This window comes from Pogona vitticeps, chromosome 7, assembly GCF_051106095.1.
Source record: "Pogona vitticeps strain Pit_001003342236 chromosome 7, PviZW2.1, whole genome shotgun sequence".
Classification (NCBI taxonomy): Eukaryota; Metazoa; Chordata; class Lepidosauria; order Squamata; family Agamidae; genus Pogona; species Pogona vitticeps.
The window spans coordinates 19,443,026-19,463,765 of NC_135789.1; the positions used below are offsets into that span (position 1 = coordinate 19,443,026).

The following is a 20,740-nucleotide window of genomic DNA, read 5'->3' on the forward strand; positions in this document are numbered from 1 at the left end:
AAATATATAAGTGTCCAAAAACATTAAAAGAATTCAAAAAGTCAAGAAAAAGAATAAAAACAGTTCCAATACGGTAATCCATCAGGAAAAACAAAATAATCCAAACAGGTAAGAAAAAGTCCAGAGTTCTTCATTATCCTGTAAATGAAAAATCCTGTACAAAAGGACAAATCCTGTAAAAGAAAATATCCCATTGTCCTGGAAATAATCCACGAGAATAGTCCATAGGAGTAGTCCATAGAAATAGTCCATGAAAAGAGACAAGAATATTCCCTGTGTGTGTGTATGAGTAATCCATACGAGTAGGCCATGAGTGACCTAAAAGTAGTTCATGACTTAAAGGTTGGTCCTGAAAGACATTAGAGTGAGTCACGAGTGACATTGTCCAAAGGTAAAAGTTCCCTTTTCAAGAGTAACTGGCAAATCCTTATCTGCTCCTTCCCACGATGTCATCCAATCACAATTCGTCGTTAGGCAAAGAGTCCTGACCTTCCTTCTCACGGCTAACAGATGTTATTTGGGTTTCTGTGGTTTTGCGATGAGTCACAACAAAACCCATCTATCGTATCACAATATTTCTTCTTGTGCTTTCAGAAAAGCATTCTCCCAGTCCTCACTAGCAAACACCCTGTCAGCATAGCAAAGATCATTTATGCAGAGAAACAAGATGGAACCTCTCTTGCACATATCACTGAATTACAAAACCCATGTTCATTTTAATCACATATTCCATCTCATCACAGAGCACATTTACTTTTGGTTATTTGACAAGCTTGGCAATTTATATACTTGTCACATGGTTTTAAATTTACACCAATTGAATTTTCTATTGTTTTACGCAATGTTTTGTAGTTAGCATGACCTAGCCTTAAATGCCATAAATGAATACAGTCCTTATGGGGACATACATTATGATAAAAAAAATTTTGCATTCACATTGCTTAACCTGTATAATTTATTTCTTATGTAACAAGTTAACATTTGATTATTTTGTCCTTTAATTATACATTTGTTCTTGTAAAATGTGCTTGTGGCGCAATGGTTAAACCGCTATACTGCAGCCAAAACTGTGCTCACAACCTGGGGTTCAATCCCAGATAGCCGGCTTAAGGTTGACTCAGCCTTCTATTCTTTCGAGGTTGGTAAAATGAGTACCCAGCTCACTGGGGGGGGGCAATGTGTAGCCTGCATAATTAACTTGTAAACCACCCAGAGAGTGCTTGAAGCACTATGGGGTGGTATATAAGCAGCACAGTTCGCTTTGCTTTGCAAAACCTTTTGCTAATGAGCTCACTGACAGTAAATTATGCTTTAGCTTAGGCACATATATCACATTAATTGGTTGTGTTAGACAAACCCAAGTAAAAACATGGATGTTTACTCAGGCCTTCCGTCCTGACAGCACTTAACTCTTTTTCTTTGCTATCTATCGTTTATTATATTTTGCACTGTTTTATTATTGATTATGTTATGGTTTTGTATTTTAATGAGTATATGTCTGTTGGTAGCCGCCCAGAGAGGTAGAATATACCAGATGGGCGGGATATAAATCAAATCAAATAAATAAATAAATAATAAAGTAGTTTCACTTTACCTTTACCCATTATTTTGGCACTCACACTGTCAGCCAAAAATACCTGTTGATTAAATACAGCTTGGAAATCGTATATCAGTTTCTTATTTTTTACACATATTAGCAGTGGCACCCGAGTCAATAATCCATTCCTCATTGTGGTCTTTAGAGTTGTAAATAGTCTCTGTTAGATATGATTCATCATCTTGTCGTGGCTGTTTTCTTTGTATTCGCGAAGGCTGTTTTCTTTCTCTGTTCTTAGATTTGCAATTTCCTATCAAGTGTTGTCGCGAACCACAGGCAAAACATCGCCTTCCAGGTTGAATAATTGCAGCTGTGACCTCCTCCTACCCAAGTTCTTTTGGCTTGTTTCTTTGCAGTTTATGCTGATTAGAGGGTTTAGTGTCACAGAGTTGCATATTATCTTTCCTTTTCTGATCCTCCTCCAAAAGCCTACTAATAACTTTCAAAACTGTCAGTTTAACTTGGGGTAGAACCTCTAAATTTGGCACAAATTGGTCATATGTGTGGTCCAATGAAGAGAGAATTATGAAAGCTTCTTGTAGCTCTGTAAATACTATATTTTTTTCTCTTAAATCCATGAGCATTCTTTTCATTTGCTCTAAATGGTGCAGCATGCTTTCACCAGTTTGTAACCTGGTATGGAATAATTTCCTTGCAAGCTGTATTTGACTCCCAACACTGACTCTTACAAAGAGTCCCCTTAGATCCTCCCACGCCTGCTTCACTGAAGTCAAGCCTCTAAGATGGATTAGGAGACGGTCTTCTAGAGTCAACCCAATTATTGCAAGTGCAGTCGACTCTTCTTATTCTTGGGAGACAGCAAGGGGGTGCGCCTGGGGGTTCTGGCATGGAGACCTTCATTACACAGTGTGCGCCTTATTGTCTGAGCTGAAACTTCTATACCCACATCTGACAAATCTTTTTTCAGTTCCTCAGCAGTCACACGGGGACTTTTCACCACTCTACGCTTTAGGTAGTGCACAGCAGTCGAAGTCAGCATCTTCTTTCTTCCACGACCAGGTAGCATTTCAACAGTGCCCTTTGCCTTGAATTTGTGAATGATGCTTCCTATGGTGTCTCTTGGTATGTTTAACTTCTTTGCAATCTTCTTATAGCCATTGCCCTTCCTGTGAAGACAAATCACCTCTTCTCTTGTCTTCCTGGACCATTCTCTTGACTTCACCATGTTTGTAACCACACCAGTAAATGTCTAGAAGGAGCTGAGTATCACAGTCATTTTAAAGCTGCCTAATTGGTGCTTATTATGCTTGATTGGTGCTCGGTGACATCCACAGGTGTTTTCAATACCTGATCAAAAACACCTGAATGAACCTCTCTTCTTCAGAGTGGTAGTCTTTAAGGGGTTGAATAATTGTGGCAATGAAGAAACCACAAAAGAAACATTTACTACTGTATTACATAAACAATTGATGCTATTTTAGTTGCATTTGGTTCTTTAAAACGTAGGATTTCATTCTGAATACAATTCCAAATGTACACTATAGTCCCTAAACCCCTTTACAGCATTGGGGGTTGAATAATTTTGAACACAACTGTAAATCAGTCCAGCAGTCAGAGTCTTCTTCTTCTCCAAGATTCTCTCCATGAGATCACGTGACCACACCACCACCAGAATGTGTGTGCTGAGGCTGCTGGCTTTATTCTTGGCTCAGCCAATTCTAGGTTTTTCTTCACAGCTGATACAATTCTTGTATCATCCCAGCTCTATAAATTGCTACTTTACATTCTTTCTTACTATTGATTCTGACAAATACTTACAGTATTTTAGTTCTTTATAACTACTTCATACAAAACTGGATTAACAATTCTCTTCAGGTTTATATCAAACCTGTCAGGATGTCTGTCCAAAAGGTGGTTCTTATGATGCAGGAGTTGATATTGACAGTCTATGCAGAAGGTGGCCCTTGTGATGAAGGAGTTGACAAGGGCAATCTGTGCAAAAGGTTGTCCTTATGATGCAGTTATTGATATGGAGTGTCTGCAAATGTTAGCCATTATGATACAGAAAGTGATATGGACAGTCTGTCCAAAAGATTTCTTTATGATTCAGGAGTTGATATGGACAGTCTGTCCTAAAGGATTACTTTTGGACAGTCTGTGTAAAAGGTGACCCTTATGATGAAGGAGCTGAAACGGGAAGTCTATCAAAAGTTGGCCCTTATGATGCAGGAGCTTACATGGGAAGTCTATCTCAAATGTGTCCCTTATGTCAGTGGTCTCCAACCTTGGGCCTCCAGATGTTCTTGGACTTCAACTTCCAGAAATCTTGGCCAGCAGAGCTGGTGGTGAAGGCTTCTGGGAGTTGTAGTCCAAGAACACCTGGAGGCCCAAGGTTGGGGACCGCTGCCTTATGTTACAGGAGCTCGCATGGCCAGTCTGTCCAAATTGTGGCCCTTATGATGCAGAAGGACACATGGGCTGATTGTCCTAAAAGTGACCCTTATGATGCTGGAGCTGACATTGGCAGTCTGTCCTAAATGTGGCCTTTATGATACAGGAGCTGACATGGACAGTGTATAAAATATACCCCTGATGATAAAGGAGCTGACATAGGCAGGTTGTACTAAAGGTGGCCCTTATGATGCAGGAGTTGATATGGACAGCCTGTGGAAAAGGTGGCCCTTATGGTGAAGGAGCTGATATGGGAAGTCTATCAAAAGTTGGCCCTTATGATGCAGGAGCTGACATGGGAAGTCTATCTTAAAGGAGTCCCTTATGATACAATAGTTCGCATGGGCAGTTTGTTCAAAATGTGACCCTTATAATGCAGACATTCACATGGGCTTTCTATCCTGAAGGTGACCCTTTTGATGCTTGAGCTGACATTGGCAGTCAGCTCTTAAATGTGGCCCTTATGATGCAGGAGCTGACATGGGCAGTCCATTAAATATGCCCCTGATGATAAAGGAGCTGACATAGGCAGGTTGTACTAAAGGTGGCCCTTATGATGCAGGAGTTGATATAGACATTCTGTGGAAAACGTGGCCCTTATGATACATTAACTGACATGTGCAGTCTGTCCTATATGTGTGCCCTTATGATACAGGAACTGACATGGACCATCTGTCCAAAAGATGGCCTTTATGATGCAGGAGCTGACATGAGCAGTCTTTCCTAGAGGTGGCCACTATGATGCTGATATGGACAGTTTGTGCAAAAGGTGGCCCTTATGATGCAGGCGTTTATATGGAGAATCTGTCCAAAAGATGCCCCTTATGATGCAGGAGCTGACAAGGGCAGTCTGTCCTAAAGGTGGCTCTTATGATGCAGGAGCTGACATGGGCAGTCTATGCAAAAGTTGGCCATTATGATACAGGAGCTGATTTGGACAGTTAGTCCTAAAGGTGGTCCTTATGTTGCAGGAGTTAATCTGGACAGTCTGTAGAAAAGGTCCCCCCTATGATGCAGAAGCTGACATGGGGAGTCCATGCAAAAGGTGGCCCTTATGATGCAGGAGTTGATGCGGACAGTCTGTGGAAAAGTGGCCCTTATGATGCAGGAGCTGACATGGACAGTCTGTCCTTAAGGTGGCCCTTATGATACAGGAGTTGATATGGACAGTCTGTGCAAAACATGGTTCTTATGATGCAGGAGTTGATATGCATTGTCTGTGCAAAAGGTGGTCCTTAAGATGCTGGAGTTCATATGGAGATTCTGTCCCAAAGTTAGCCCTTATGTTGCATTAATTGATATGGACATTCAGTCCTAAAATTGGCCCTTATGATACAGGAGTTGATATGGACAGTATGTCCTACATGTGGTCCTTATGATGCAGGAGCTAACATGTGTAGTTTGTTTTAATGATGACCCTTACGTTACAGGAGTTTATATGCACAGTCTGGCAAAAGGTGGCCATTATGATGCAGAAGCTGACATGGGCAGTATGTCCTAAAGGTGTGTCCTTATAATACAGGAATTGACATATTCTTGCCCTTAAAAAGGTGGCCCTTATGATGCAAGAGCTCACATGGGCAGTATGTCCTAAAGGTGGCCTTATGATGCAGAAGCTGACATTGACAGTCTGTCCGAAAGGTTGACCTTCTGATGTAGGAGTTTATATGGACAGTTTGTGGAAAAGGTGGCCCTTATGCTGCTGGAGCTGACATGGGCAGTCTGTCCCAAATGTGACTGTTATGATGCAGGAGCTGCCAGACGCAGACTCTCCTAAAGGTGGCCCTTATGATGCAGGATCTGACATGGGCAGTCTGTCCATAAGGTGGCCCTTGTGATCAAGGAGCTTACATGAGCAGTCTGTGCAAAAGATTGCCCTTATGATGCAGGAGTTTATATGGACAGTCTTTGGAAAAGGTGGTTCCAATGATACAGGAGCTGACATGGGCAATGTGTCCTAAAGGTGGCGCTTATGATGCAGGAGATGATGTGGACAATCTCTGGAAAAGCTGGCCCTTCTACTGCTGGAACTGATATGGGCAATCTGTACTAAAGGTGACTATTTTGATGCAGGAGCTGACATAGGCAGTCTGTCCTAAATATGGTGTGATGATACAGGAGGTGACATAGGCAGTCTGTCCTGAAGGTGGCCCTTATGACGCAGGAGTTTATATAGATAGTCTGTTCAAAATGTGGAACTTATAGAGTTTATATGCACAGTTTGTGGAAAAGGTGGCCCTTATGATGCAGGAGTTTTTATGGACAGTCTGTGCAAAATTGCAAAATGTGGCCCTTATGATGCAGGAGGTTACATGGGCAGTCTGTGCATAAGGTTGTCCTTATGAAGGAGCTGATATGGACAGTCTGTAAAAAAGGTGGCCCTTAGGATACAGTCTGTCTTAAAGGTGGCTCTTATGATGCAGAAGCTGAAATGGGCAGTCTGTCCTTAAGGTGGCCCATATGATGCAGGAGCTGACATAGGCAGTCTGTCCAAAAGGTGGCCCTTACGATGCAAAAATGGAATTGGGCAGTTTTTTGAAATGCTGTCCCTTATGATGCAGGATCTGACATCGGCATTCTGCCCTAAAGTTGGTCCTTATGATGCAGAAGCTGCAATGCGTATTTTGTCCAAAACGTGGCCCTTATGATACAATAGCTGACATGGACAGTATGTCTAAAAGGTGGCATTTATGATGCAGGAGCTGACATGGCAGTCTGACCTAAAGGTGGCTGTGACATCCCTCTTCCATGTCACAATGGTCAGGACACTCTCTCATTCACACTTTATTTACGCTGCCACCAACCACTCCTTCATAAGACTCTTCAGACAAATGTAAGATTTTAAAAATAAAAACTTGTATTTTATTGATAACAACAGAAGGAATGGTAAATCACTTTATCAACTAAAATAAAAAGGCAATCAGTAATAATAAAGTATCCCCTCATACACACTATCACTCAGACCTTAACTCTTCATAACTCTTAACTCTCAAAAACTGACTCACATCATTCACTCCCCCCCCCTTATATACACAGCTCCACCTCCTGGAGTCCCACCTCCTGCTCTGCTATAGGCAGATGGGTTCCAGCATAACCATGATAGGCAGGTGACGTCATCGCAGCCGTCACATACCTTCCCCCTTAATAAGTTGTTTTGTGATGAAAAGCTATAGTGCTTTTCAACACAAAACAACAGCAAGCAATTTATATTAATAACCACAACATTACCATAACCATCATAAACACAGCACATTTTTATCTTCAATTACTTATCATTTGTAATTACCCTTTTCAACTTCTTTGTTTTTACAATTTTTTTTCCATTGCTTATCAATTTTTCATTTACAGTACTTTTATCAATTAACATCTTCAATCAATGCTTTCTATTTCTTTGTTAATACACTTTTCCATTGCTTACTCGGTACAGTTACTTTTGCAGTTACTTACTTTTAGTTACACATAACAGGAACAGCTTATTAATTTCTACATTACTTACCATTCTTTCATTTTCAATGCAATTACATTTATAATTACTTATTTTTTTACTTATACATAACTAAAACAGTTTATTACATTCTACATTTATTTCTCAGTGGACAATTTGTTCTTCGATAGGTCTTCGAGCCCACGCTTCAGCAGCTATCTTTTGAGTCTTTCTTTCCTTACGGAATTTAAAGTCCATATCTTGCAAGTCTCTCTTCCAGTTTGCAAGCTTGTTCTTGTAAGCTTTCTCAGTTTGTAAGTCCATTAATAGTATTGATTCTGTGCATAGTCCAAATTGTCCTTTTCCTTTGCACGGCTTATTCTCCGGTAACAACCACCCTCTTTTGTCCCACTTACGTTCCCTCGAAGCACGATGTATCCACCTCGGCTGCAGCTTTCCACTCAGGAACTCAGCTGGCTGATGAGCTTCTTCATCTGCTTTGCTCAGCATGGCTCTGGATTCGAATCCTGCTACAGCGATGATGTTGAAGACACTCTGGAACTCTACACCCCTCACAACATGAAGATGCCTCTTGACACGACTTCTCTGGATATGATGACATCTCTGGACACAACCTCTCTGGATACAATGCTGACTTTTCTCTAATGTAATCTGCAACTTTTCCAGGGTCTCTTTACACCTGCTCAGCCCCTGGATCTTCTTGTCTTTTCTTATAACTTTTATAATTTTTAAAGGAGAGGCTATACATCTGACGTTTCTTTCCTCCTGCTGGGTATAGCCTGCTATCCTTATCATAGATTTCCCTCTAGCTTCTTTCCTTATTTCTATAACTAGAGTAAATTTCTTTAGTACTCCTTGCATTTCTCTTTTATTTACTTGTTTAATTTTAGATGCATCTTTAACTTTCTCTAGTGCTACTTCTTTATTCTTAAGTTTCTTAGATAAGGTTTCTTGTTGCTTGGTTTTAGCTATGGGTGTAGACACAGAATTATCAGCCTTTTCAGTTAGCTGTATCTTTTCCTTAGATACTACTTCTGCTGACTTCAAGTTACTTTCCTCTAAAGTTTTCAGTTTTACTATCTCAGGGTAGCATGATGTTTCCTGATTTTCTTTTGATTTCGTATGCACAAAATTAACCTGTTTCACCTCATCCTCACTTGTTCTAAGTTCTGACACCTCTCTGTGTTCCTGTTTCTGTTGTTCAGTGTGTTCCTGCCTCAGATGAATAAAAGTCTTATCAATATCTTCCATATAATTTTTATAATCATCCCTATTCCTGTCCTCCCTATTGGCCTTATCCTTACTATTTCTTTCTCCCTGACATGTGTCATAAGCTTGAGAGAATTCTTTTATCTCCTTTCCCATTTTTGGCCAATAATACTTCTGAGGTATTCTTTGCTTAGTTTCTGCAATACCCAAATGTCCCTTTTCTAGAATCATAGGATGATATTTATCAGGAACAATCAACTGACTTTTAATCTCAGGCCCTCCTTTTGGAATATTAATTAGTTTTTCTTTGTAGAGCAACCCATGTTTAGGGGAGAATCCTTTGTCAGCCACTTCTCCAAAACAGCTTTTTAAAGTGGGGTCTGCTATCTGATCCCTGGCAAATACACTTTTCTGAGGTATTTCTAACGAAAACGCCTCAGCCTGGGGTATGTTCTCTTCTTGTTCTTGAGAGCCAGTACCATTACTAGCTTCCCTTTGTTCAGGTTGTGATCGCGTAATCACCAAGGCACTCTTGACATGCTTTGTTAAGTCAGTGCCAATAAGACAAGGTGTAGGAATTTGAGAAGAAACCCCCATTCGCCAAACTCCCCGCAGATCCTCATCTCCTGTACTCTGGCCACTAGAAGTATCCATTTCTGAAGAGCTAGCTGCTGCTTCTGGCTGCGTTCCCATGGCAACAGGGCTATTTCTAGAGCAGTGGTGTCGAACTGTGGCCCTCCAGATGTTCTTGGCCTTCAACTCCCAGAAATCCTGGCCAGCAGAGGTGGTGGTGAAGGCCTCTGGGAGTTGAAGTCCAAGAACATCTGGAGGGCCACAGTTCGACACCACTGCTCTAGAGGGACTCATTTGGCTGTTCTGTATACAATACACAGACTTTGCCTCTTTCAAATTCACTTTCTGAGGAGAAATTTCTTTCTTTTGAGTTGTGTTAAAACACTGGGAAGCAATGTGTCCCCTGCCTTGACAAGCAAAGCAAATTTTATCTCCCCATGAGCCTCTGTTAGTAAACTTTTCTGATTTTTCTTTTCTCTCCAAAATCTGGTTCCTGGACTGGCTCTGCCCAGAAGTTTTATCAACAAAATGGCCGCCCATTTTTGGCGGGCTCTGAACTAACCCTTTGGGGTACTTAGGGTCCCATGTTTCCCTCATGTTTTCTTCAGAATAATTCAGGTTATGAAGTTGTGCCTTAACCTGTGTGCCTTCTTTTGGTTTCTTTTCTAGCTGCAATTTCTTCTCTTTTATTCTCAAATCCAGCTCCTTTTGCTTAGCCTCAAACTCAGCCCTGATCTGTAAAATTTCTTCCTCAGCCCTAGCTTTTATCTCTTTTACTTTTTCTTCAGTCTTATCTCTGATTTCTTTTAATTTAATGTCTTTTTGCTGATTATATTTTTCAAGATCTTGCTCACTTTGTCTGGCCTGAGCCTCATACTTTTCTCTTTCCGAAATTTCTTCAACTGATAAATTGTTATTTTTCTTATTTAGGAATGTTAATTCTAATTGTGCCATTCTAATTTTGTGTTTCAGTTCCATCTCTTTTATCCTCATGGCCATTCCCCTTTTTCTGGCATCTGCCTCTGCCTGACTGATTTCAGCTCTTTCTCTGGCCTCCCTTTCCAATTGTCTCTTTCTATATTCATGTTCCTGGGTTAATTGAATTTTCCTCAGTTCTGATAACTGTTCCCCATTAATTTCTTCCTCCCGCTCTGAGGTAAATCTGTCCCCTTCTCCATCAATCACCTATCCAGTTCCCTCAGACATCTCTGGAGATTTAGGCTCACTTTCAGCCATTTTACTGCACTTCAAAGGCATGTTTCTTACACAAAAGGCTCCTGACTATTTCCAAGCCTCTGTTTAAAATACTTTTTTCCTTTCCGTGTTAAGGTCTGATATTTATTAGCAGTGTGTTCCAGCTGATCTGACACTAGAAACTGTAACTAAGCTTCTATGTTGTCTTCTTTTCCCCTTTTCTGGGCCTCTTGCCAACTAAGGATACTTATTTTATATTATTGCCTTTGGCTGCCTTTAGAATCACCACAGCTCTCTCCACTCACTGGAGCTGTTTAAAATGGAGATCCCTCAGCTTTGCTGGGCTTGGTCTGTCCTCTCAGAGTTCATCTAACTCAGGATCCTCTGACCAACTCGCCACAGCCTCTGCTTTGGGGCTACTCTCCCTCACAAAATGGCCACTACAGAGTTCATAAATCCGTTTTCCACTCTGAAGCTTAAGTGCCTCTCCACTAGATTTGGTCCCCTTGAGTCAAATCCTAGAGATGCCCACACTTTCCACTTCAGGTGACCCTAACTGAAGTCCTTTTGCTTTTGCCACTTTAGCCAAGGCTTTACTGGCCAACTGGACAACTGGACAACTCGTATCCCACACGCTGGCACCAATTTATGTTGTGACGTCCCTCTTCCACGTCACAATGGTCAGGACACTCTCTCATTCACACTTTATTTATGCTGCCACCAACCACTGCTTCATAAGACTCTTCAGACAAATGTAAGATTTTAAAAATAAAAACTTGTATTTTATTGATAACAGAAGGAATGGTAAATCACTTTATCAACTAAAATAAAAAGGCAATCAGTAATAATAAAGTATCCCCTCATACACACTATCACTCAGACCTTAACTCTTCATAACTCTTAACTCTCAAAAACTGACTCACATCATTCACTCCCCCCCCCTTATATACACAGCTCCACCTCCTGGAGTCCCACCTCCTGCTCTGCTATAGGCAGATGGGTTCCAGCATAACCATGATAGGCAGGTGACGTCATCGCAGCCGTCACAGTGGCCCTTACGATATAGGAGTTGATATGGAGGGTCTTTGCAAAAGTTGGCCCTTATGATGCAGGAGTTGACATGGAAAGTTTGTCGTACAGGTGGTCATTTTGATCCAGGAGTTTATATGGACTGTCTGTGGAAAAGGTGGACCTTATGATACAGGTGCTAACATGGGCAGTCTGTGCTAAAGGTGGCCCTTATGATGCAGGAGTTGATATAGACAGTTTGTGGAAAAGGTGGCCCTTAGACTGCTGGAGCATACATGGGCCAGCCATCCTAAAGGTATCCCTTATGATGCAGATGCTGACGAGGCAGTCTGTCCTAAATATGGCGTTGATGATATAGGAGCTTATATGGGCAGCCCGTCATAATGCTGTCCCTTATGATGCAGTAATTGACATAGACTGTGCTGAGGGGCAGGCACATGCGCACAGGCAGCCCAGCCTCTGGAAGCAGCTGCTAACCTTCCTCTCACAATGGCGGCTGTGGTGGGAGCAAACATTAAGGAGGCCAGAAGGGCCATGGGAATGGAGCGGAGGAAAGGAGGGTGTCGGGGCCAGACAATGAACCAGAAAGGTCAGGAAAATGCTAAAAATTGTGTGATGCCAGTCAGTGTGGGTTCTCTGGTTCAGAAACAACGCAAACCTACAACGTTGTAGACATTAAAATCATGTTGTCTGCACAGAGTACATTTACAGATCTAATATTTTTTGCATATGAAATTCCTGATTGAACATAAATGAAATTATATCATTAATATAAAAATTAAAAAGGAATGTAGCCAAAATACAACCCTGGTGCACTTCTTTAAAAATGGGGATCTTATTCGTTAAAGCCTGATTGACTCCTGTTCTGACTTGCAGGTTCCTGTTCCTATAAAGAGCCATTATAGTATGCAAATAGATGAGCCTCACCTCCCGGGTAGGTGAGGCTTGTCAGCCTTGGAAGGCAGCCCATCTAGGAGAAAGAAAACTCCGATTTCAAACCTCCACTGCCTTGTGGCTGTATCCACTGATGGAAAAGGCTTCAGGAGTTAACCTTGAGGCAAAATCCAGAGCCGGAGTCCTGGAGGCAGTTGGTGCCGTTCTGGAAACTCCTGCAACGTCGCTAGAACCAGTTATATCGGCTCCTTGATTGGAACAGAGCATGATGCCAGGGGCTACTTCCGACAGTGGGAGAGGGCATTGCACCTCACTAGGTAGCTACTGCCCGCCTTAGCCTGGGCAGCCCCCAGCCAGTAAGGTGCTGCCTTACCACAATCTGTTAGCCTCAGGGGGTGTTTGGGGTTTAGGTTAAAAGCCGACAAGCAGATGGAGGCCCAGCAGAAGGCACCTACCAATTCCTCCTGCAGACCCATGAGTGTTACACATTTTTGGAGTGAACCTATTTGGGCATTAAATGGAGTGAGCACCTGACAAGTAAAGCATTTGGAAAAACTATGCTTTGCTCATCCAGCATTTGTTCCATTTATGTCCAGATTTCAGCATTGAAGTATGGGAAGTTTGCAGGTGGAATGTATATGTTAATTAGAATTGTATGTAAACTCAGGATACATAACTTAATTATTAGAAAATTCTGTGGAATAGCGATTTCTGACACCAAGACGCCCTCCCACCCTAAATCTTCTTTAATTGCTATTAATAGACCTCCAGATGCTCTTCCCTTCAGTTTCACTTCCCGGGCTGGTTCCTGCCATAAAAGGTATCCTGGAACTACAATCCTATCTTTTTCAGTAAGCCAGGTTTTCTACAGCACAATCACATCCTATTCCAATTACAAACCTGAGAAGTCCTCCTCATGGAAGAATTGCTAGTGTTGATTTCTGGTTGGCTGCTGGCCTGTGTCTCTGGAGAGCTGGAGCAGCCTGTGGTTCACACTTGCATCCTGCCTTATCCTGGAGCAGAGAGAGCAACAGCCTGGCCCTCCAAATGTTCTGAATTTCAGTTGGCAGAAGCCTTGGCCACATGGCAGATGGTTGGGAATAAGAGGAGATGTAGTCAAAAAAAGACCTGAAGGAGGGTTCTCTAAAGGTCACTCTGAATTTAAGTTTCCCTTTCACTTTTCATACTTCCTCTTTAAAATAATTGTACACTATCATTTCAGATTTGTTCCAGTTTATAATCAGGATTTTCTAATGTCAACAAAGTGTTATCTGCAAATAATCTGATTTTAGTTTTCTGCCAAAATCCAACCCTTCTTATTAAATTGTCTGTTCTTATGGCATTATTAGCCAATACTTCCATGATCAAAGCAAACAATAGAGGGCATCTGTCTTGTTCCTCAATATAGGTTTATTACATGTGTGACATCACCATTTGCCATCATCATTGCCTTGTTTCCTTAATATAACTGATGTATTTTTCCCCCCGAAGTCTTGTCCCAGATCTAGTCTATCTATTAATATCTTCATCACTGGCCATTTGTAAGCTTCTAAGCATTTTATTTGAAATATACAGTACATATAAAATGTATATGATTTTATATGCTTACCCAGCTAAGGGATCTGGTGGCGCTGCGGGTTAAACCGCAGAAGCTTCTGTGCTGCAGGGTCAGAAGACCAGCAGTCGTAAGATCGAATCCATGTGACGGAGTGAGCTCCCATCGCTTGTCCCAGCTCCTGCCAACCTAGCAAATCGAAAGCATGCAAAAATGCAAGTAGATAAATAGGTACCACCTTGGTGGGAAGGAAACGGCGTTCCGTGTCTAGTCGTGTGAGCCACGTGACCACGGACACTGTCTTTGGACAAATGCTGGCTTGGAAACGGGGATGAGCACTGTGCTCTAGAGTCCAACACAACTGGACTAAATGTCAAGGGGAACCTTTACCTTTAACTTTACCCAGCCTGGCCAGCTACAAGTCTATGTCGATGTAAAGTCAATAATCTGGTGCAGCATTGTTAGTTGTCTGCTGCTCTGACGACACTAGCCTGACATAATTTTCATTCTCTGTCTCACATTTTCTCTTCTTCGGGTAAAATGTTTCCCTTCTCAATAGCAGTGTGTGATATCTCCCTTTATTCTCCCTCTACCAAAGGGGCAGTCTGCTCACACAACCAAGGAGAACCAGCACCAACAAGAATCTGGTATATGAGTAGTTTCCTCATATTTTAGGACAGATTGTGTTTATCAACAGAACCTGTGGTATCATCACTTATTCTGGAGTGGCTGCCTCACCACAGTTCTAGGATTTCCTCTGAGGCCTCCTGGGGCCCCCCTCAAATGCAAGGAAAAATATTTGGTTGAATGAGATGACTGAGATTAAGGTCCAGTATCTATTCTATTCTATTCTACCTTTCTCCTCATGGGGAGCCAAAGTGACTTCAGCAATTAAAACTGCACACGTATAACAAGTTTAAAATACTATGCAGAAGACGTTTCTGACCATTTCTACCTCTGACTCAGATTTCATTGAAGCTAATTTCTCGTGAATTCTTTAACTGTATTCTGAATGTACAGGTCGGAAGCTGTGTTTCTTCAGATTTTTTTTCTTATAATAATTGGGTTACGAGGGGGGCCTTCGCATGAAATTTAAAGACAAGTATGTATCCCCTTCACAGATTGCTGTCTTGTCATGGGGCTTGAGTAATTCAGAGAAACTATGGGCTATGCCATGCAGGGACAGACAGGTCATAGTGGAGAGTTCTGACTAAGCGTGATCAATCTGGAGCACGAACTGGCAAGCCTCTCTAGTACCTTTGCCAAGAAAACTCCATGAACAGAAACAAAAGGCTAAAAGATATGACGCTGGAAGATGAGCCCTTCAGGTCAGAAGACGTCCAATATGCTACTGAGGAAGAGCGGAGGACAAGGACAAGTAGCTCCAGAGCTAATGAAGTCGTTGGGCCAAAGCCGAAAGGATGCTCAGCTGTGGACGTGCCCGAAAGTGAAAGGAAAGTCCAATGCTGCGAAGAAGAATACTGCATAGGAACCCAGAATGTAAAATCTATGAACCTTGGTAAGGTGGAGGTGGTCAAACAGGAATCAACATTGACATCCTGGGTGTCAGTGAACTAAATGGACGGGAATGGGCAAATTCAATTCAGATGATTATCACATGTACTATTGTGGGCACGAATCGTGTAGAAAAAATGGAGTAGCCCTCATAGTCAACAAAAGAGTGGGAAAAGCTGTACTGGGATACAATCTAAAAATGATAGAATGATTTCAATATGAATCCAAGGCAGACCTTTCAACATCACAGTAATCCAAGTTTATGCACTAACCACCAATGCTGAAGAGGCTGAAATGGACCAATTCTATGAAGACCTTCAACACCTTCTAGAACTGCGACCAAAGAAAGATGTTCTTGTCATTATAGGGGACTGGAAGGCTAAAGTAGGGAGTCAAGAGGTAAAAGGAACAACCGGGAAGTTTCATTTTGGAGTTCAAAATGAAGCAGGGCAAAGGCTAATAGAGTTTTGTCAAGAGAACAAGCTGGTCATCACAAGCACTCTTTTCCAACAACACAAGGGGTGACTCTACACGTGGAAGTCACCAGGTGGGCAATACCAAAATCAGATTGATGATGTTCTCTGAAGCCAAAGATGGAGAATCTCTATACAGTCAGCAAACACAAAACCTGGAGCTGATTGTGGCTCTGATCATCAGCTTCTTATAGCAAAACTCAAGCATAAATCGAAGAAAGTAGGAAAAACCACTGGGCTAGTCAGGTATAATCTAAAACAAATCCCTTAATAATACACAGTGTAAGTGAATAACGCATTTAAGGAACTAGATTTGGTGGACAGATTGCCTGATGATCTATGGATGGAGGCTCATAACATTGTACAGGAGGCAGCAACAAAAACCATCCCAAAGAAAAAGAAATACAAGGAAGCAAAGTGGCTGTCCAACGAGGCCTTAAAAATAGCAGAGAACAGAAGAGAAACAAAATGCAAGAGAGATAGGGAAAGTTACAGAAAATTCAATGCAGATTTCCAAAGAATAGCAAAGAGAGACAAGAGGGACTTCTTAAATGAACAGTGCAAAGACATAGAGGAAAATAATAGAAAGGGAAAAACCAGAGATTTGTTCAGGGAAACTGGAAATTTTAAAGGAACATTTTCTGAAAAGATGGACATGATAAAGGACAAAAATGGTAGAGACCTCACAGAAGCAGAAGACATCAAAAAGAGGTGGCAGGAATATACAGAGGAATTATACCAGAATGATTTGGATGTCCTGGACAACCCAGATAGTGTATTTGCTGACCTTGAGCAAGGCATCTTGGAGAGTGAAATCAAGTGGGCCTTAGAAAGCATGGCTAAAAACAAGGCCAGTAGAGGTGATGGCATTCCAGTGGAACTATTTAAGATTTTAAAATATGACACTGTTAAGGTACTATGCCAGCAAGTTTGGAAAAATCACCAATGGCCAGAGGACTGGAAAAAATCAGTCTACATCCCAATCCCAAAGAAGGGCAGTGCCAAAGAATGCTCTGACTACCGTATAATTGCACTCATTTCACATACTAGCGAGGTTATTCTCAAAATCCTCCAAGGCAGGCTTCAGCAGTATGTGGACCGAGAACTCCCAGAAGTACAAGCTGGATTTTGAAGGGGCTGAGGAACTAGAGACCAAACTGCTAACATGCACTGGATTCTGGAGAAAACCAGATAGCTCCAGAAAAACATCTACATTACTTCTGCTTCATTGACTATGCAAAAGCCTTTGACTGTGTGGACCACAGCAAACTATGGCAAGTTCTTAAAGAAATGGGAGTGCCTGACCACCTTATCTATCTCCTGAGAAACCTATATGTGGGACAGGAAGGAACAGTTAGAACTGGATATGGAACAACTGATTGGTTCAAAATTGGGAAAGGAGTACAACAAGGCTGTATATTGACCTCCAACTTATTTAATTAATATGCAGAATACATCATGCGAAAGGCTGGACTGGATGAATCCCAAGCTGGAATAAAGATTGCCGGAAGAAATATCAACAACCTCAGATATGCAGATGATGCCACTCTGATGGCAGAAAGTGAGGAGCAATTAACGAACCTCTTAATGAAGATGAAAAAGGAGAGTGCAAGAAACGGTCTGAAGCTCAACATCAAAAAAACTAAGATCATGGCCACTGGTCCCAACACCTCCTGGGAAATAGAAGGGGAAGATATGGAGGCAGTGGTAGATTTTACTTTCTTGGGCTCCATGATCATTGCAGATGGTGACAGGAGCCACAAAATTAAAAGACTCCTGCTTCTGGGGAGGAAACCAATGAGAAACCTACACAGCATCTTAAAAAGCAGAGACATCACCTTGCCTCCAAATGTCTGCATAGTCAAAGCTATGGTTTTCCCCTTAATGATATATGGAAGTGAGAGCTGGACCATAAAGAAGGCTGACCACGGAAGAATTGATGCTTTTGAACTGTGGTGCTGGAAGAGACTCTTGAGAGTCCCCTGGACTGCAAGGAGAACAAACCTATCCATTATGAAGGAAATCAACCCTGAGTGCTCACTGGAAGGACAGATTCTGAACCTGAGGCTCCAATACTTTGGCCATCTCACGAGAAGACTCCCTGGAAAATACCCTGATGTTGGGAAAGTGTGAAGGCAAGAGGAGAAGGGGACAACACAGGACGAGATGGCTGGACTGTGTCATCGAAATGACCAACATCAATGTGACCAAACTCTGGGAGGCAGTGGAGGACAAGAGGGCCTGGCCTGCTCTGGTCTATGGCGTCACGAAGAGTCGGACACAACTTAATGACTAAACAACAACAGCCTTCCTTCTTCTCTATAACATCAATAGAAAGGTTAGGAGGGGCACCCTTTCCTCTCTCTCTCTCTCTCTCTCTCTCTCTCTCTCTCTCTCTCTGTGTGTGTGTGTGTGTGTGTGTGTGTGTGTGTGTGTGTGTGTGTGTGTCCCTTGCACAGACTGACCCGCCCCCCCCCCTTCTGCAAGTAGGAAGGTTCGTTACCTTGTATTCGCAAAGGCTTTCACGGCCGGGATCTAATGGTTGTTGTGGGTTTTTCGGGCTTCTTGGCCGTGTTTTGAAGGTGGTTCTTCCTAACGTTTCGCCAGTCTCTGTGGCCGGCATCTTCAGAGGACAGCAAACTGAGCACAGTTTGCTGTCCTCTGAAGATGCCGGCCACAGAGACTGGCGAAACGTTAGGAAGAACCACCTTCAGAACACGGCCAAGAAGCCCGAAAAACCCACAACAACTGTTCGTTACCGTCTTTCAACTTGCACAGAGAAAGCCAGAGTGCATGCTGGAGGGGGGCTCCTGCCTCCCCCTTCCTCGCCCGGGGGGGGGGAACCCGGCTTCCTCTCCCAGTCCCCCCCTTCCCGAATTCCCCCCCCCCCATATGGATCCCTCCCGGGCTGGCTTTCTTTCCAAGAGAAGCGCGCTGGTCGTGACGAGGAGGGGGGCGGCAGTGCAGGAGGACCACTAAGGGGGATAAGAAACCTCTCCCACCCCCCACCCCGTGGGTCTACCTTCCCTTGTTTCTGCCCCTCTTTGAATCTCCGCCCCTTCCGCTCCTTTCCCCCTTGTTATGGGCCTCTTTTTTTTCTTTCAGGAAAACAGGAAAACCAAGAGAGCCCTCAAAGGGGGAAGACAAGGAGCTGCTCCCAGCGTTGCTGCGTCGATGGGGAACCGGAAATGGGTACCCCGGCTCCGGCCTCCTCCTGTCCGGACCCTCTAGATTCCCGGGGAAAGGCCGCTTTGCAGGGGAGGGGCTTTCTCGCAGAGGACCGGCAAGGAGGTGAGCAATTGGGGAGGGGTGCAAAACGGGGGGCGGGTGGGAGCTAAGGGGTTGCAGAGATATATTTTTTAAACCATCCCCAAAAAGCCTCCCCAACCCCAGAGACCGTGCAATGCGAATTGGGTCCCTCCTCCTGCTCGGTGTGCGATGCAGGAAGGCCTTGCAAGGGGGGGAGGGGAAAAGTCTGTTTATTTTTTGTCTCGGGCTTCCTCCCTTTGTGTGTGTGTGTGTGTGTGTGTCCCTGGCTCGCCCTTGGCTTTCCTGCGAGGAGACCTCCCCTCTTTCCCCCAGATCCTGCAGGCATACTTTTGAGGGGGGGGGGGAAGGAGGAAGCCGTCGCTCGGTGTTCTTTCTCCCTATTTCCATAGTTTTCCTTTTTTCTCTAATTTTCACGCACTCCCTTTTGCCCAGGCTTGGAAAAGTTACTTTAACAGGGGGCTGCAAACGGGGGGATACGAAGGAGGTCCTGGAAATGGGGCTTTGGAAGAGAAGGGGGGGTCGGCTGAGAGCGATGGGGCTCCCCCACCCCCACTGAGATGCCTGGCCTGCCGTCCTGAGCCTCTTCTGGATCCCCCTCCCCCCTCCAAGTCTCTGTTTTTTTTAAAGGGGACTTTTCAGAGGCCCTTGGTTCACTGGCTTTGGATTGAGAAGAGGGAAGGGCAGACCGGATTCCCCCTTCCTACTTGATCCCAGGCTGCAGATCCACTGCAGGAAGAGGGGCGGATGGGTGGGTGGAAGGATTGGCTCCCTCTCTGCCTGCCTCGTGTATCTGTGTTGTGGGGGGACTTCCTCGTGGCATTGCAGGAAAGGCCTTTTTTTTTTCTTCAGAGAGGAAAACAGGGCGGAAAGAGAAAGAGGCCCAGGAAGGAGAGGATCCTCTGCCCGGCTCTCCTGGCTGCAAGGAAGAGGCTTCTCTGGTCGGGGCTGTCACAAACCAGCCTCCATTCGGTGGCTAGAGAGCATCTAGGCATCTGGGTACCCCTTATCAGCTGGATGGAGTCCTATTCACCTCAGCCAGGGCTTAGCACAGATCCTTTACCACAAGTCTAGCCTAAAAGATTCACCCCTGCACTTAGTTACACTTAACAAGCACAGGCACCTGGGCTTTGTAGTCTCCCAAGACCCACTAAAGCCCAGAAAGTTAGGACTCTGATACTAGCAGTCTCGTGACCGTGCAATCCCCCATTGGAAGCAGGTTCAGCAGACTTGCTGTTCAAATAAACCATTCTTAAGGATTTTTAAGAATAATTTGTATTGAAAAATAAAGTCTATAGATACTCAGTTTGTTGCATAAAGAAAGCATGGGTTACATTTCCATAGAATATTGCAGTTAAATGAATAACAAGTTTCATCTAAGTGAAGGGAACTAACTTCTAAAAACAAGGCTTTTCCTCAGGGCAGGCAAAAGGCATAAAGCCCCCCTCTTTCTTCCTCCTGCTCCTCACATACCTAAGCTCTTACTCATAGATAAGAGAAAAGGCAAAAATGGATCCCAAGCCTCTCTAAAGACCAAGGGATCCATTCACATAGCAAAACCTCCATTTTCTACTCTC

General features: G+C 43.3%; 1 protein-coding gene across 1 annotated transcript in view; it reads left to right on the forward strand.

Moving 5' to 3' along the window:
* The window catches only part of LOC140702916 (uncharacterized), a 93,376-nt gene that overhangs the window by 18,125 nt on the left and 54,511 nt on the right, over window positions 1-20,740 (forward strand). The window contains exon 2 of the mRNA XM_078378906.1: window positions 19,002-19,187. The gene's annotated coding sequence lies outside the window, so the exon portion shown is untranslated. The remainder of the gene's footprint in view (window positions 1-19,001; window positions 19,188-20,740) is intronic.